Raw genomic sequence first — 18,105 nt, 5'->3', positions numbered from 1 at the left:
TTGACATATGGTGAATATTAGAAAAAACAGCAACAAATACTGAGCATTATCTGAACCAAGTGTGTCCTGGCCTAAACAGTGCAGCTCTCAGAATGTTTCAATAGGTCTGGGATTGGCTAAGAGATTTATATAAATCTCGGATGTCTGACTGACTGACTGATCCTCATAGCAACTGTTTGTTTTCCAATATAAACCAATACTAGGAATCTGCTGATTGTGTGAAAATGTATGGCTGCTAATACAACAGCATTATAATGTGTGGGGGAGAGAGGTGCAGGGGAAGGGGGGGTGGGGGGTTGGGGGGGGGTTGCACACACAGGTGCTATAATCATATATGATTGGAATCAGGTGTTGGCAAAAGTTTCTTGCTATTGTGAGGTATAGTATAGTCTCTAAGGCTTTGGCCTTCATCATCTCCCATGTAAGTTCTTTACCATTTTCAACGGTTTGATTTTCAGAGACAATCCTACAAAGTTAAAGCCAGTTTGTACCACAGTATGGCTGTCTTAAATTCTAGGCTTTGGTCAAGTTTAAAAGAACTAGAAAAGAGAGCACGGAGGTCTAACAAAGGCAATGGTGGTCAGCTGGTCAGTTTAAATGGCTTTTGTCTGTTTAGATGGAAGGCAGTGGTGTTTTTAGGATCACGGCTCTGTCTTGTGAAGAAGAGTGAACTAACATTTATTTTTCCGAGACTAAACTTCTACTTTGTGGCCACTTTACTGAGTGGGTTCAAGGTTTTTTACGCCAGCTGTGGGCCAAATACGACACTAAAGAGCAATGAGAGAAAACCAAACACGTAAAGTTTCAGGCCAGTAAAAGAAAACCACGAGTAAAAGACACTAAAGTGCTCCGTAGATCTGAGAGGAGCTGCAGAGTTTAGTTGTAATTCTCTGCGGGTTCATCATTATGAGCAAACACATCATATTAAAGTAGTCATGCAAGCCGTTGTTATTTAAAAGTATTGATATGCAGCTGCTATGCACATTTATAGCGGAGAATCTGAATATGAGAATATGAAGCTTAAGTCCCACGTTGTTTCAACAGAAAATTTCAACCCCATTTTAGTCCTTTAGGATATGGTGTGAAACATACGCCGTTTCTTAGTAAAAACAAACATCAAAATGGTCTTTCACTGATGGATGGATTCACATCCCAAGATATTATGATTGAAGAAAGGGAGATCCTGTAAATTTTTTATAGTGAAACCGAGTTTAATAATAAAAATTAAACATTTGTTTACAAACAAACCTCTTGTACCGAGGTTGTTTAAAAATAGCTAGGAAGGTATTAATTTGTTTATGGCAAATGTTTTAAAATGAAATAAGTGAAAGACTTGAATGGAGTGAACTCTGACAAAAGTGGGTGGTTTGAAGATCCCACGGTTCTTCTGTACACACTAAACAGTTCAACTTCTCAATCTCTCAGTGAACTGACCCCAACATGTTGTCTAGTCTCCTAGTATAGTTCCATGTTGTCATGTTCAACAATGAAAACAGCTAATCTTTACCTCACCGACACTACCACCACAAAACTAATTTCCCGCTGCCACAATACTACCGCATACTGTATATATGATAATATGAGCTGGGCCAGGCTGGCCCTACTGTGGAGCCATGCTACTGATTTCATGGCAACAACATCAAACTTCAGTTCCAGCCACATTCTGACTCAGCTGTAGGCCACAGCATGGAGTTATACTTTGGTCATGGAAAATCAATGTGAAGACTGCTCTCTAGTGGTTTTCCAGTTGGAACAGCTGAGATCCGCACAAACCTTCACTCACTGAAGAGTCAGTTCATCTCCTGAAGGACACACTGTCAGACAGTGATTGGATTATTGGCTTTTTTAATTCCATGTAAATGTACTTAATACAGAAGCATGTGCTTTTTTAACCTTAAACCTGGTTGTTGTCTTATTCATCAATAAAAAGCCAGTCATCAATCTTTTTCTGAAGGGGTGGGCTTGTGTGCAAATGCTTAGCAGCAGGATGTCACATTCCTGCCATGAATAACAATCAGATATATTCACTTGCTCCAATGATGTGCTAAGGTGTCCAACTGATGTGCTTTTGTAATTCTTTGGCCAATAAATCAATCTGGCCCAAACAGTAACCTCCCATCCATCATGTTTGAGTGACACACAACTTTAAGGTTATTTTAGAAGGTAAGAGAAGGCCACAGGGTGCGCTGTGCGCTATGTGGCAAAGCTGCTTCCAGCGGTGACGTTTAAAAGTTTGCACACACACGCGAAAAACTGCTCTACCGGAAACTAGAATCATCTACCGAGCTGTTGGTGATCACCTTGGCTATTAACAGCATGGAACACAGTAAATCAAGCTAAATGTCTGTGGGTTCAATGAATACCCCTGGTTTGTGGGTGTCAGGAGGCACTGATCGGTATACGTGTGTGTGTATATGTGCGTGCGTGCGTCGTGCGTGCGTGCGTGGACAGTAGCACTATTGCGATTCATGGATTACTCTCCTTCCTGTCTGCCTCATCTTGTTCCAAGCAGCGCGGGCTGGACTTCCTGCTTTGGGAGCTGGGGCTCTTTGAAGAGGCCTACTGAGCGCGCTCCCTGGGGGTTGTCAGGATCAGCCTTAGTCAACAACACCTCTAAAGGGAGCAAACTCACTGGGCCAACATTTCCCATCGTGAACTGGAACCATTTTGGAGTTTACACTCCCAAGGCACAAGGGCACAACTCCCTAATGTCAATGGAGAGAGGTGAGCTGTGCAGAGGAATGGAGCTGTTCACACGCAAGGAAGATGACAGCAAAACACATGCGCACATACTACCTAAAGCGAGACTTGGAGCATGTCAAATAACCTTCATACATCAAGCAAGAACACACACACATAAAAGAACCACACTCTCACGTTGGTAAATCAAAACTAAACCATAAACACATCTAAAAGGGAGGGACAACCTTAATGTGCAGCAAGGCACAAATACATAATTTCTAGGGGGGTGGAAAAAAAATGATTCAGCATAGTATCGCATTATTTTCAGTGGCAATTCGTATCGATACACAGGCTCAAGTAGTATCTTTTATTAATAAAGTGTTGGTCAGTTTGTGGCTTGACAATCCCATTTTGCAGCAATAAAATTAAACTGAAATGAACAAAACAGAGAAATTAATTTTTAGATTAAAAAAGTGTTGACAAAGTCCCTTTGGGGAATTATTTGAAATTGGGAAAAATTAGAAGTTGGAAAAAAGGTTTATAATTGCAATATATCGCCGATATTGCAATATTTTGAAAATGCAATAATACTTATCATGGCATAAGTATCATGATGACATCGTATCGGGAGGGGTCTGCCGATTCCCCCCCTAATGATTCCCCGCACTCCCTTAGCGGCAGTGATGTATTTCACCAATAATGATTGTGTTTACACTGTTTTTTAAATCTTTCCTCAGTTAGGTCGTTAGAGGGTTTTGTTTATGTGTGTAGTGTACAGTGTTGTATGTGACTGTGTATGTAGTGTGTTGAAATGATTGATGCGCAGGTTAAAACTGTACATGGGCATGTCCGTTTTATATTTGATCCTATGGCTAGGTCTCTGGGATTTATGTTTTCATATGTTTCTCCGTCTGTTTTTCTCTGTGTGGATGGACACACATGACTTTTGATACATTCATATTCCCTGGAAGAAAGGCGACAATATACAACTGTTGCCTATGAAAAAATACATGAACGAAGGACATGCAAGAACGGTCCGGATTCAAACAGCACAACGTAGCAATTACACTGTCATACACTACAGAACTGAGAATTTTCAGTTTCATGCTCTTTGCAGTAGTTCACAGCAGACCAAAGGAAATTCACAATCATAACTCTCCTGATCACCACCTTATTGGCAAAGTATACTTATATGTAATTCTATATATTATATATTATATAATATATAATATATCCTATTATATTATAATTATATATATATAATATATAATATTATATATATATATATAATTTCCTATTGTTGAAATGTGTTGTTGTTGTTGTTGAAATGCAAAGAATTTGACTTGGTAGGTTTTAAAAACTCAATACAGTCAACAAAGTAGACATGTAGTAGGAGAAAAATATAACTACAACTATATACACACGCAGGAAGATGTCAATAAATATATAACAATACAAATATACTGTACAACTACTATACAAATTGGTAATGTCTTCAAAATCTATTAATTGATTGGTGGTGAATTATAATAATCTATACCAAGCAAACGTCCTTAAAATTAGTTCAAGAGAATGTCAAATGATACCCCTTTACTAAACTGTTCTAACTGGGATTATTAACAGATGACAAGGCAATCTCAGAACAAAGAAGAAATTCAGTTAAAACTAACTAAATGTGATCCTTACATGTAACTTTAGTAGTCATAGATGAACAAGATACAAATAAGCACCATCCACAAGCCAATGCTGGCAAAATTGCAAGTGGCTGGTAGATTTCTTCTGATAAAATTTGAAAGTTCACTAGCCTATGGCAGGTGGACAAAAATAATATTTTGCACCATGATAATGAACATTACTGTACTTAGATAAACATAAGTATCTTTGATTATACCTCCATAGGGCAAAAAGTAAAACTCCAATACACAAAAGCAGGAAAGGTGAAAAAACACCTTCATTTGTGAGTTATGAGGTATTTAAGTAGTGAATTATAGGCCGGATCACTGCAGTGGAAATAATAGAGCAGCATATTTAGCTGGACAAGCCAAAGCATGTTATGGATGTGCAATGGAATTATCCACTCTATAATGACAAATGTGCAAGCGCAACATTTCTTTGGGGTTTCACAGTAATGTTAGGGTTAATGCCTGTCTGCCAGTCAAGCCACAGCAGACGAGGGTATGATAAGACACAAAGTATCTACGACGTGAGATTAATTGTCAGTGACAGCCTCCATTATAATAATTACCCTGTGTGTACATATACAAGTGAAACCCTATAGGGTTCAGTGTGCGGTCAGCCAACAGCAGAGTAGGGCATGATATCATGTGTGTAAAATATGCAGTGCAGAACAGGCACAAGAAAACAAATGTCTATATTTAGCTGGCTGACACGTTTAGATGATGGATATTGTACCGAGTGAGTCAGCCTCAATCAAAAAAAGGAGAGAAAAAAGGAAGAAGTGGAGGAGAAAATCAAAGGAAGGGGAGGAAAGAAATCCAGATGTCAACAGTAAGTTTGTCAGCTCCGGTTTGTGGCCACTGGGCTTTGTGTACCTGCCCCTGCTAAAGCCATTACCTCCAGCTGCTGCGCCAGGGAAGCTGCACAAAAAGCCAAGAATTCTCGGAAGTCCTTCAATCAAGCTCTCCAACATCATCCACACACTGCTCCCTCTCCAAGAACACACTGTTAATTTGACAGGGTGGAAAGGAGGAGGATAACGAAGGTGGTGCCCTTATCCTGCCGTATTGTGTAACGTGTGAGCGTGTCCCTACAGTACCTCGTCAGATAACTAGAGTGCGTTTCTTGCATTGTGTAAAAACTTAGATACTTACTATATCATGCAACTTTACCTTGTCTGCTACATTTATAATGCACCCTTTACTGCACCACAATCTTTTTATAGTTCGGCTATTAATTTCCTAGATAAAGATTTACATGAAAAACTCATGATGATAAAATACATTATATGGACAAAAGTATGTAGACACCGCCACATTCCACCATATGTGATAGTAAGGTCTGGCACTATGCACGCCAGTCAAGTCTTCCACAACAAATTGGGAAAACCATTTCTTTATGAACATGGCTGGTTTGTGCATGGGGCGTTGTCATGTTGAAAACGGAAAGGAACAAACACAATCCTTTCCACAAAGTTGAAGCCCAACTTGTCTAAAATATCAACGGTTAACAAATGATTCTCCTAACAGGAACTAAGCTGCTGAGAGCAACCAAGAAAACAGCTCTAGAGACACCAACATGTACTGTGTGTCCAATATTTTTGGCCATATAGTGTAAATGCAGTACAGACCCAATCGTTTGTTGAAATAACTTAAAAACCATGGTCCAATACATACAATTCACTAAACAGGACAAGGAATGCGCGATAATGATATTACTTCCAATAAATAAACAGATATCAAAGTGTTCCAGTTCTTTTGCTTTAGTTCTCAGCTAAAATACAAGAGTGCTTCTTGAATTTAAAACAATGAAAGGAAATAATTTCGAACGTTTTATTGAACCAATGTAACATTTTATTCAATATAAAGGCACCACTAAAAAAAGAATTAAAGTGAATTTACATTGCAGTTTTCTGCTGATATTTTCTTTCAACAACACAAAAAATCCTGAGTGTCTATCGCAATATGTCGCAGCCTTTTGCGATGTGTGTATTGCAAAGTTGACATAGGGTGACAATTTAAAAACATATTGTGCAGCCCAGACCTAATTTAACGGGGCTACAGGCTAAATAAAATGACACTACCCAAACTAGCAGTACTGTTTATCAAAGTGCCAGCAAAGCACACAGTGCAAAAAATAAGCACAGCAGAAACGTCAGGTCACAACACCCCCCCCCCCCCCCCCCCTCCCAAAAGCTACAGACTCAGAAATGGCAAATACTAAGAAAAAGTCATTATGAAACTGGCTCTAGTGGTTGTAATTCTGCACCAAGGCTGCATTTTGGGAAAGAGACTTCAAATACAGTATAGGGGACCACTAAGGCTATATAAAAGAGACTTCAGATCCAGTATTAGGGGACCATTAAGGTCTATATAAAAGACTTCAGATACAGTATTAGGGGACCACTAAGGTCTGTATAAAAGAGACTTCAGATACGTACTAGGGGACCACAAGGTCTATATAAAAGAGACTTCAGATCCAGTATTAGGGGACCACTAAGTTATATAAAGAGACTTCAGATACAGTATTAGGGGACCACTAAGGTCTATATAAAAGAGACTCAGATACAGTATTAGGGGACCACTAAGGTCTATATAAAAGAGACTTCCGATACAGTATTAGGGGACTAAGGTCTATATAAAAGAGAATTCAGTACAGTATTAGGGGACACTAAGGTCTATATAAAAGGACTTCAGATACAGTTTAGGAGACCACTAGATCATATAAAAGAGACTTCAGATACAGTATTAGGGGACCCTAAGGTCTAAAAAGCATCCAAAGAGCACTATGTCATGGACCTTTAAACGTAGGTTACGGCTGAAAATGAAACAGAGTAAACAAGCCTGAGAATTTTACACATCTCCACAACTTATCAGCTGCCATTTGTCTAGCAAGTAGATTGTTTTGTAAGCGAGACGTCACGGCGATCTAGTCCATATAAGTAGTAATAGTCCACCAGTTCCAACTGTAAAATGTTTCTCACGAGTTGATACATTAGAACTGGGAGATCATCATATCATTAAAAGTGTTCTGGAAAATGTCTGCAAAATCACAAATAAAATATACAATTTATGTTTGTGTAATAAGCCGTGCGCCACTGGTAAATTACATCAATGGATAACACACAAGTAATCAAGAACTTCAATCATTCATGTTGGTGGTTTTTATAATTAACGTTTCCGAGAAACCCTAATTTTTTAACAGTATGTTCATATAATCAAAATTGAAAAAAAAAAACAATATCGCCAAACCCTACATAATTATAATTCAGAATAATGTTAACTCTATTATTTTCACTCTGAAAAAGGTCATTTTGCATAACAAGTACTTTGATACTTACACTTAGACATTTAGAGGATATAACTTTTAGGCAATTACAAAATCTTAGGTACAATTTACATTAACTGTTTATTTGTTAAATGAAGGACTTTATCTTCTAATAGAGTATTTCTTTACATTGTGGTGTTGCTACTTTACTTCAGAAAAAGGATCAGAATACTTCTTGTGTGTCACAGTGTAACTACTAAAAATAATCTATTTCTCTGTGGAGCATGTATTCTTTGTACAGGGTGCTCAAAAGTTACTACACATGCTTAAGTTGACTAAAAGAGAATAAAAAATCATGTTTTGGATTATTTTAATACCTAAATTAAAAAATGAGGTAAAATCCACCTTTAGGACACAATTCGTGGAATTGATATTGTAATATAAGTAATAAATGTTATTTATTTAAATACAGGGTCATAAGTACATACCCCTATGTTAAATTCCCATAGAGGCAGGCAGATTTTATTATTAAGGCCAGTATTTCCTGGATTCAGGATATTATGCATCCTGATAAGTTCCTTGGTTTAGAATTAAAATAGCCCCACATCATCACATACTCTTCACCATGCTTAGAGATAGGCATGGATACTTTCTATAAAATCATCTCTCAATGCAAATCAAACCAGGTATTAGTCTAACTGAAAATAAAACCTGCCTATCTCTAAGATAGGGAAGAGTATGTGATGATGTGGGGCTATTTTTATTCTAAAGGCCAAGGGAATTTATCAGGATGCAAATATCCTGAATCCAGGAAATAACTGGCCTTTAATAATAAAATCTGCCTGCCTCTATGGGAAATAACATAGGGGTATGTTACTTATGACCCCTGTATTTTAAATAAGAACATTTATTTATTTACAATACGTTATTCATTCACAAAGAAAATTGGTGTCCTTAAAGGTTGGATTTTTACCCTCATTTTTAATTTAGGTATAAAATAAATTTCCAAAACATGATTTTTTATTACTCCTCTTTTTAGTCAACTTAAGCATGTGTATGTAAACTTTTGAGCACCACTGTACAAAGAAAAATAACATGCTTCACACAGAGAAATAAGATTATTTTTTAGTAGTTACACTGTGACACACAAGAAGTATTCTGATCCTTTTTCTGAAGTAAAAGTAGCAACACCACAATGTAAAGAAATACTCTATTAGAAGTAAAAGTCCTTCATTTAACATCAAAACAGTTAATGTAAATATTGTACCTAAGATTTTGTAATTGCCTAAAAGTATTATCTGCTAAATATGTCTAAGTGTAAGTATCAAAGTACTTGTTATGCAAAATGACCTTTTTCAGAGTGAAAAATAATAAGAGTTAACATTATTCTGAATTATAATTATGTAGGGTTTGGCGATATTGTTTTTTTTTTCAATTTTGATTATATGAACATACTGTTTAAAAAATTAGGGTTTCTCGGAAACGTTTAATTATAAACCACCAACATGAATGATTGAAGTTCTTGATTTACTTGTGTGTTAATTCCATCTGATGTAATTTACAACAGTGGCGCACGGCTTATTACACAAACATAAATTGTATTATTTTATTTGTGATTTTGCAGACATTTGTCCAGAACACTTTTAATGATATGATGATCTCCCAGTTCTAATGTATCAACTCGTGAGAAACATTTTTCAGTTGGAACTGGTGGACTATTAAACTACCTTATATGGACTAGATCGCCGTGACGTCTCGCTTACAAAACAATCTACTTGCTAGACAAATGGCAGCTGATTTAAGTTGTGGAGATGTGTAAAATTCTCAGGCTTGTTTACTTCTGTTTTCATTTTCAGCCGTAACCGTAACGTTTAAAGGTCCCATGACATAGTGCTCTTTGGATGCTTTTATATAGACCTTAGTGGTCCCCTAATACTGTATCTGAAGTCTCTTTTATATGATCTAGTGGTCCCTAATACTGTATCTGAAGTCTTTTATATAGACCTTAGTGTCCCCTAATACTGTACTGATTCTCTTTTATATAGACCTTAGTGTTCCCCTAATACTGTATCGAAGTCTCTTTTATATAGACCTTAGTGGTCCCCTAAACTGTATCTGAGTCTCTTTTATATAGACCTTAGTGGTCCCCTAATACTGTATCTGAAGTCCTTTATATATACCCCTTAGTGGTCCCCTAATACTGGATCTGAAGTCTCTTTTATATAGACCTTGTGGTCCCCTAGTACGTATCTGAGTCTCTTTTATACAGACCTTAGTGGTCCCCTAATACTGTATCTGAAGTCTCTTTATATAGACCTTAATGGTCCCCTAATACTGGATCTGAAGTCTCTTTTATATAGCCTTAGTGGTCCCCTATACTGTATTTGAAGCTCTCTTCCCAAAATGCAGCCTTGGTGCAGAATTACAACCACTAGAGCCAGTTTCATAATGACTTTTTCTTAGTATTTGCCATTTCTGAGTCTGTAGCTTTTGGGAGGGGGGGGGGGGGGGGGGGTGTTGTGGGACCTGACGTTTCTGCTGTGCTTATTTTTTGCACTGTGTTGCTTTGCTGGCATCTTTGATAAACAAATGTAACTGCTAGTTTGGGTAGTGTCATTTTATTTAGCCTGTAGCCCAACAGTTAAATTAGGTCTAGGGCTGCACAATATGTTTTTTAAATTGTCATCCCTATGTCAACTTTTGCAATACACACATCGCAAAAGGCTGCGACATATTGCGATAGACACTCAGGATTTTTTGTGTTTGTTGAAAGAAAATATCAGCAGAAAACTGCAATGTAAATTCACTTTAATTCTTTTTTTAGTGGTGCCTTTAATATTGAATAAAATGTTACATTGGTTCAATAAAACGTTCGAAATTATTTCCTTTCATTTGTTTTAAATTCAAGAAGCACATCTGTTGTATTTTAGCTGAGAACTGAAAGCAAAAGAACTGGGAACACTTTGATATCTGTTTATTTATTGGAAGTAATATCATTATCGCGACATTCCTTGTCCCTGTTTAGTGAATTGTATGTATTGGACCATTGGTTTTTAAGTTATTTTCAACAAACGATTGGGTCTGTACTGCATTATACACTATATGGCCAAAAATATTTGGACACACAGTACATGTTGGTGTCTCTAGAGCTGTTTTTCTTGGTTTGCTCTCAGCAGCTTAGTTCCTGTTAGGAGAAATCATAATGTTAACCGTTGATATTTTAGACAAAGTTGGGCTTCCAACTTTGTGGGAAAGGATTGTGTTTGTTCCTTTCCTGTTTCAACATGACAACGCCCCATGCACAAAGCCAGCCATGTTCATAAAGAAATGGTTTTCCCAATTTGTTGTGGAAGAACTTGACTGGCGTGCATAGTGCCAGACCTTACTATCACATATGGGTGGAATGTGCGGGTGTCTACATACTTTTGTCCATATAATGTATTTTATCATCATGAGTTTTTCATGTAAAATCTTTATCTGCAGGAAATTAATAGCCGGAACTATAAAAAGATTGTGGTGCAGTAAAGGGTGCATTATAAATGTAGCGAAGACAAGGTTAAAGTTGCATGATATAGTAAAGTATCTAAGTTTTTACACAAATGCAAGAAACGCACTCTAGTTATCTGACGAGGTACTGTAGGGACACGCTCACACGTTACACAATACGGCAGGATAAGGGCACACACCTTCGTTATCCTCCTCCTTTCCACCCTGTCAAATTAACAGTGTGTTCTTGGGAGAGGGAGCAGTGTGTGGATGATGTTGGAGAGCTTGATTGAAGGACTTCCGAGAATTCTCTGGCTTTGTTGTGCAGCTTCCCTGGCGCAGCAGCTGGAGGTAATGGCTTTAGCAGGGGCAGGTACACAAAGCTCCAGTGGCCACAAACCGGAGCTGGACAAACTTTACTGTTGACATCTGGAATTTCTTTCCTCCCCTTCCTTTTTGATTTTCTTCCTCCACTTCTTCCTTTTTTCCCTTTTTTTGATTGAGGGCTGACTCACTCGGTACAATATCCATCATCTTAAACGTGTCAGCCAGCTAAATATAGACATTTGTTTTCTTGTGCCTGTTCTGGCACTGCATATTTTACCACACATGATATCATGCCCTACTCTGCTGTTGGCTTGACCGCACACTGAACCCCTATAGGGTTTCACTTGTATATGTACACACAGGGTAATTATTATAATGGAGGCTGTCACTGACAATTAATCTCACGTCGTAGATACTTTGTGTCTTATCATACCCTCGTCTGCTGTGGCTTTGACTGGGCAGACAGGGCATTAACCCTAACATTACTGTGAAACCCCAAAGAAATGTTGCGCTTGCACATTTGTCATTATAGAGTGGATAATTCCATTGGCAATCCATAACATGCTTTGGCTTGTCTCAGCTAAATATGCTGCTCTTATTATTTCCACTGCAGTGATCCGGCCTATAATTCACTACTTAAATACCTCATAACTCACAAAATGAAGGTGTTTTTCACCTTTCCTGCTTTTGTGTATTGGAGTTTTACTTTTTGCCCTATGGAGGTATAATCAAAGATACTTATGTTTATCTAAGTACAGTAATGTTCATTATCATGGTGCAAAATTATTATTTTTGTCCACCTGCCATATGGCTAGTGAACTTTCAAATTTTATCAGAAGAAAATCTACCAGCCACTTGCCAATTTTGCCAGCATTTGGCTTGTGGATGGTGCTTATTTTGTATCTTGTTCATGACTATGACTACTAAAGATTACATGTAAAGGATCACATTTAGTTAGTTTTAACTGAAGTTCTTCTTTGTTCTGAGATTGCCTTGTCAGATCTGTTAAAATAATCCCAGTTAGAAGCAGTTTAGTAAAGGGGTATCATTTGACATTCTCTTGAACATAATTTTAAAGGACGTTTGCTTGGTATAGATTATTATAATTTCACAACCAATGCAAATTATATAGATTTTGAAGACAGTTACCAATTGTATATGTAGTTGTACAGTATATTTGTATTGTTATATATTATATTGACATCTTCCTGCGTGTACGTATATAGTGTATTTATATATGTGTCTCCTACTACATGTCTACTTGTTGACTGTATTGAGTTTTAAAACCTACCAAAGTCAAATTCTTTGTGCATTTCAACAACAACAACAACACATTTCAACAATAGGAAATTATATATATATATATATATATATATATATATATATATATATATATATATATATAATAGGATATTATATATATATATATATATATATATATATATAGAATTACATATAAGTATACTTTGCCAATAAGGTGGTGATCAGGAGAGTTATTTGATTGGTGAATTTCCTTTGGTCTGCTGTGAACTACTGCAAAGAGCATGAAACTGAAAATTCTCAGTTCTGTAGTGTATGACAGTGTAATTGCTACGTTGCTGGTTTGAATCCGGACCGTTCTTGCATGTCCTTCGTTCATGTATTTTTTCATATGCAACAGTTGTATATTGTCGCCTTTCTTCCAGGGAATATGAATGTATACAGAAAAAGTCATGTGTGTCCATCCACACAGAGAAAAACAGACGGAGAAACATATGAAAACATAAATCCCAGAGACCTAGCCATATGGATACAAATATAAAACGGACATGCCCATGTACAGTTTATAACCTGCAGCATCAATCATTTCAACACACATACATACACAGTCACATACAACACTGTACACTACACACATAAACAAAACCCTCTTAAACGACTAACTGAGGAAAGATTTAAAAAACAGTGTAAACACAAATCATTATTGGTGAAATACATCACTGCCGCTAAAGGGAAGTGCGGGGAAATCATTAGGGGGGGGAATCGGCAGACCCCTCCCGATACGATGTCATCATGATACTTATGCCATGATAAGATAGTATTGCAATTTTCAAAATATTGCAATATTCTGCGATATATTGCAATTTATAACCTTTTTTCCAACTTCTAATTTTTCCCAATTTCAAATAATGTCCCCAAAGGGACACTTTGTCAACATCTTTTTAATCTAAAAAATTTAATTTCTCTGTTTTGTTCATTTCAGTTTAATTTTATTGCTGCAAAATGGGATTGTCAAGCAGACAAACTGACCAACACTTATATTATAAAAGATCAATACTTGGAGCCTGTGTATCGATACGGAATTGCCACTGAAAATAATGCGATACTATGCTGAATCATTTTTTTTCCACCACCCCTAGAAATTATGTATTTGTGCCTTGCTGCACATTAAAGGGTTGTCCCGTCCCTTTTAGATGTGTTTATGGTTGTAGTTTTGATTTACCAACACGTGAGAGTGTGGTTCTTTTATGTGTGTGTGTGTTCTTGCATTGATGTATAAAAAGGTTATTTGACATGCTCCAAGTCTACGCTTTAGGTAGTATGTGCGCACATGTGTTCTTGCTGTCATCTTCCTTGCGTGTGAACAGCTCCATTCCTCTGCACAGCTGCACCTCTCTACATTGAGCATTAGGGAGTTGGTGCCCTTGTGCCTTGGGAGTGTAAACTCCAAAGAGTCCGTTCAGCGATTGAGGAAATGTTTGGCCCAGTGAGTTTGCTCCCTTTAGAGGTGTTTGTTGACTAAGGCTGATCCTGACAACCCTCCAGGGAGCGCGCTCAGTAGGCCTCTTCAAAGAGCCCCAGCTCCCAAAGCAGGAAGTCCAGCCCTGCGCTGCTTGGAAACAAGATGAGGCAGACAGGAAGGAGAGTAATCCATGAATACGCAATAGTGCTACTGTCCACGCACGCACGCACGCACGCACGCACATATACACACACACGTAAATCCGATCAGTGCCTCCTGACACCCACAAAACCAGGGGTATTCATTGAACCCCACAGACATTTAGCTTGATTTATCTTGTGTTCCATGCTGTTAAATAGCCAAGGTGATCACCAACAGCTCGGGGTAGATGATTCTAGTTTCCTGTAGAGCAGTTTTTCGCGTGTGTGTGCAAATACTCTTAAAGGTCACCGCTGGAAGCAGCTTTGCCACAATAGCAGCACGCAGCCCTGTGGCCTTCTTCTTACCTTCTAAAATAACCTTAAAGTTTGGTGTGCACTCAAACATGATGGATGGGAGGTTACTGTTTGGAGCCAGATTGATTTATTGGCCAAAGAATTACAAAAGCACATCAGTTGGACACACATTAGCACATCATTGGAGCAAGTGAATATATCTGATTGTTATTCATGGCAGGAATGTGACATCCTGCTGCTAAGCAGTTGCACACAAGCCCTACCCTTCAGAAAAAGATTGATGACTGGCTTTTTTATTGATGAATAAGACAAACAACCAGGATTTAAGGTTAAAAAAAAGCACATGCTTCTGTATTAAGTACATTTACATGGGAATTATAAAAAGCCAATAATCCAATCACTGTCTGACAGTGTGTCCTTCAGGAGATGAACTGACTCTTCAGTGAGTGAAGGTTTGTGCGGATCTCAGCTGTTCCAACTGAAAACCACTAGAGAGCAGTCTTCAATTGATTTTCCATGACCAAAGTATTAACTCATGCTGTGGCCTACAGCTGAGTCAGAATGTGGCTGGAACTGAAGTTTGATGTTGTTGCCAATGAAATCAGTAGCATGGCTTCCACAGTGAGGGCCAGCCTGGCCCAGCTCATATTATCATATTATACAGTATGCGGTAGTATTGTGGCAGCAGGGAAATTAGTTTTTGTGGTGTAGTGTCGGTGAGGTAAAGATTAGCTGTTTTCATTGTTGAAACATGACAACATGGAAGCTATAATATGAGACTAGACAACATGTTTGGGGTCAGTTCACTGAGAATTGAGAAGTTGAACTTGTTTAGTGGTGTACAAGAAGAACAGTGGGATCTTCAAACCACCACATTTTGTCAGAGTTCACTCTCAATTCAAGTCTTTCACTTATTTCATTTTAAAACATTTGCCATAAAACAAATTAATACCTTCCTAGCTATTTTATAAACAAACCTCGGTACAAGAGGTTTGTTTGTAAAACAAATGTTTTAATTTATTATTATTAAACTCAGGTTTCACTATAAAAAATTTACAGGATCTCCCTTTCTTTCAATCATAAATATCTTGGGATGTGGAATCCATCCATCAGTGAAAGACCATTTTGATGTTTGTTTTTACTAAAAGAAAACGGCGTATGTTTCACACCATATCCTAAAGGACTATAAGTGGGGTTAGAAATGTTCTGTTGAAGACAACGTGGGACTTTAAGCTTCATATTCTCATATTCAGATTCTCCGCTATAAATGTGCATAGCAGCTGCTATAATCAATACTTTTATAATAACAACGGCTTGCATGACTACTTTAATATGATAGGTGTTGCTCATAATGATGAACCCGCAGAGAATTACAACTAAACTCTGCAGCTCCTCTCAGATCTACGGAGCACTTTAGTGTCTTTTAGCTCGTGGTTTTCTTTTACTGGCCTGAAACTTTACTGTTTTGGTTTTCTCTCATTGCTCTTATAGTGTCGTATTTGGCCACAGCTGGCGTAAAAAACCTTAGAACCCACTCAGTAAAGTGGCCACAAAGTTAGAAGTTTAGTCTCGGAAAAATAAATGTTTAGTTCACTCTTCTTCACAAGAGCAGAGCCGTGATCCTAAAAACACCACTGCCTTCCATCTAAACAGACAAAAGCCATTTAAACTGACCAGCTGACCAACATTGCCTTTGTTAGACCTCCGTGCTCTCTTTCTAGTGTCTTTTAAACTTGATCCAAAGCCTAGAATTTAAGACAGCCATACTGTGGTACAAACTGGCTTTAACTTTGTAGGATTGTCTCTGAAAATCAAACCGTTGAAAAATGGTAAATAACTTTACAATGGGAGATGATGAGAGGCCAAAGCCTTAGAGAGCTATACTATTACCTCACAATAGCAAGAAACTGTTGCCAACACCTGATTCCAATCATATATGATTATTAGCACCTGTGTGTGCAACCCCCCCCCCACCCCCCACCCCCCCTTCCCCTGCACCTTCTCTCACACACACTTATAATGCTGTTGTATTAGCAGCCAATACATTTTCAAGCACAATCAGCAGATTCCTAGTATTGGTTTAATATTGGAAAACAAACAGTTGCTATGATGGATCAGTCAGTCAGTCAGACATCCAGAGAATTTATATAAATCTCTTAGCCAAGTCCCAGACCTATTGGAAACATTCTGAGAGCTGCACTGTTTAGGCCAGGCACTACATTGGTTCAGATAATGCTCAGTATTTGTTGCTGTTTTTCTAAATATTCACCATATGTCAATCAATTAACACCAATATCAGCTGGCTTGTCCAACATGATGGCTGACTTTTTCACTCAGAAGACGGAAACACCGTTTTCACAGTCAGAAGTACTGGTACACCTTTCCCTTTTGGCAAAGCAGCCTCAAAATCCAGTCCATTTGTCAGACCAGCAGTCCATCACCTAGCCAACACTGCTAATGACTTAAAGTAATAGTGTTGGCAAACTAAAGAATACAGTACACACCATCCATTTCACCCACATCTCTCCATGCCTGAAGCTGTTTATACAGTCTCTTGTGTGTTAGAAACTATTATTGAAACAGGTTGTGCATGAATAACCACTTCCAGTTATTCCTCAGTGTTCTTTCTTTTCAGTAGACCTTATAAAAGCCATTTATGCAGCTTACAACATAAGAACGCTGATATTGTGAGACATTATGCATTCATAAAACTATGAACGGAACTGCTCTCAGAATGAGTACTTTAATGCGTTATTATTTTACTGCATGTACTTTAACTAGGGATGCAAACCGATCATTAACTGCTAATTAACAAGCAAGGTCCCAGCTTACCTGTCCGGGAGGCTCAGACGTACTTCCCGTGTTTCGCATCGGCAGACAGCTGCAGGCTTTCACCGGTAGCACGGTGACGATGTTGTATGCATTGTCGTGGACACATGCAGCCACGTCCCCAAGTCTCCACCGCTAGGTTAGCAGTGAGGGTGTCAGCTGTGTGTCTGCCTGGCATACGCTGTGTTAGTAGAAAGCTGATTTAACTTGCCAGGCCTCAGCGATAAAAATATGTCACAAAGCTCTCCGTTTTGAGCGCCATTCAGCAGTTGGCCATGAGAGCCATTTACTTTGCAGGAAAAAAATAATTAAATAGCAAACTTGCTAGTGTAACCAAAAAGCTCACTAATAAGCTTCCAATGAAAGGCACGTGTGGTTGCGTGCATCTCGGTCAGTTATTAACATCCCTAACTTTAACTGAGCAACTTATGGAATGCTGTGGCTTAACTGTTAATGTGGTATAATGTATCTTCTGATACTCAAGTAAAAGGAGCTGAGTGGTACTTTTGCATCCTCTGGTTCCACAGAAGTTGCTGTGATTTGGTTCTTGGCTGCACCAGCAGGGGTTAAACCAGTAGTCTTGTTTGTTGGCGCCTATCTGTCGGCCATCTTGGCAGCAGATACTATCTCAGTGGCAGTGTTGGGAACACAAATGTGGAG

This window comes from Etheostoma spectabile, chromosome 21 (assembly GCF_008692095.1).
Source record: "Etheostoma spectabile isolate EspeVRDwgs_2016 chromosome 21, UIUC_Espe_1.0, whole genome shotgun sequence".
NCBI classification, from domain to species: Eukaryota; Metazoa; Chordata; class Actinopteri; order Perciformes; family Percidae; genus Etheostoma; species Etheostoma spectabile.
This window is presented reverse-complemented; position numbering follows the sequence as displayed.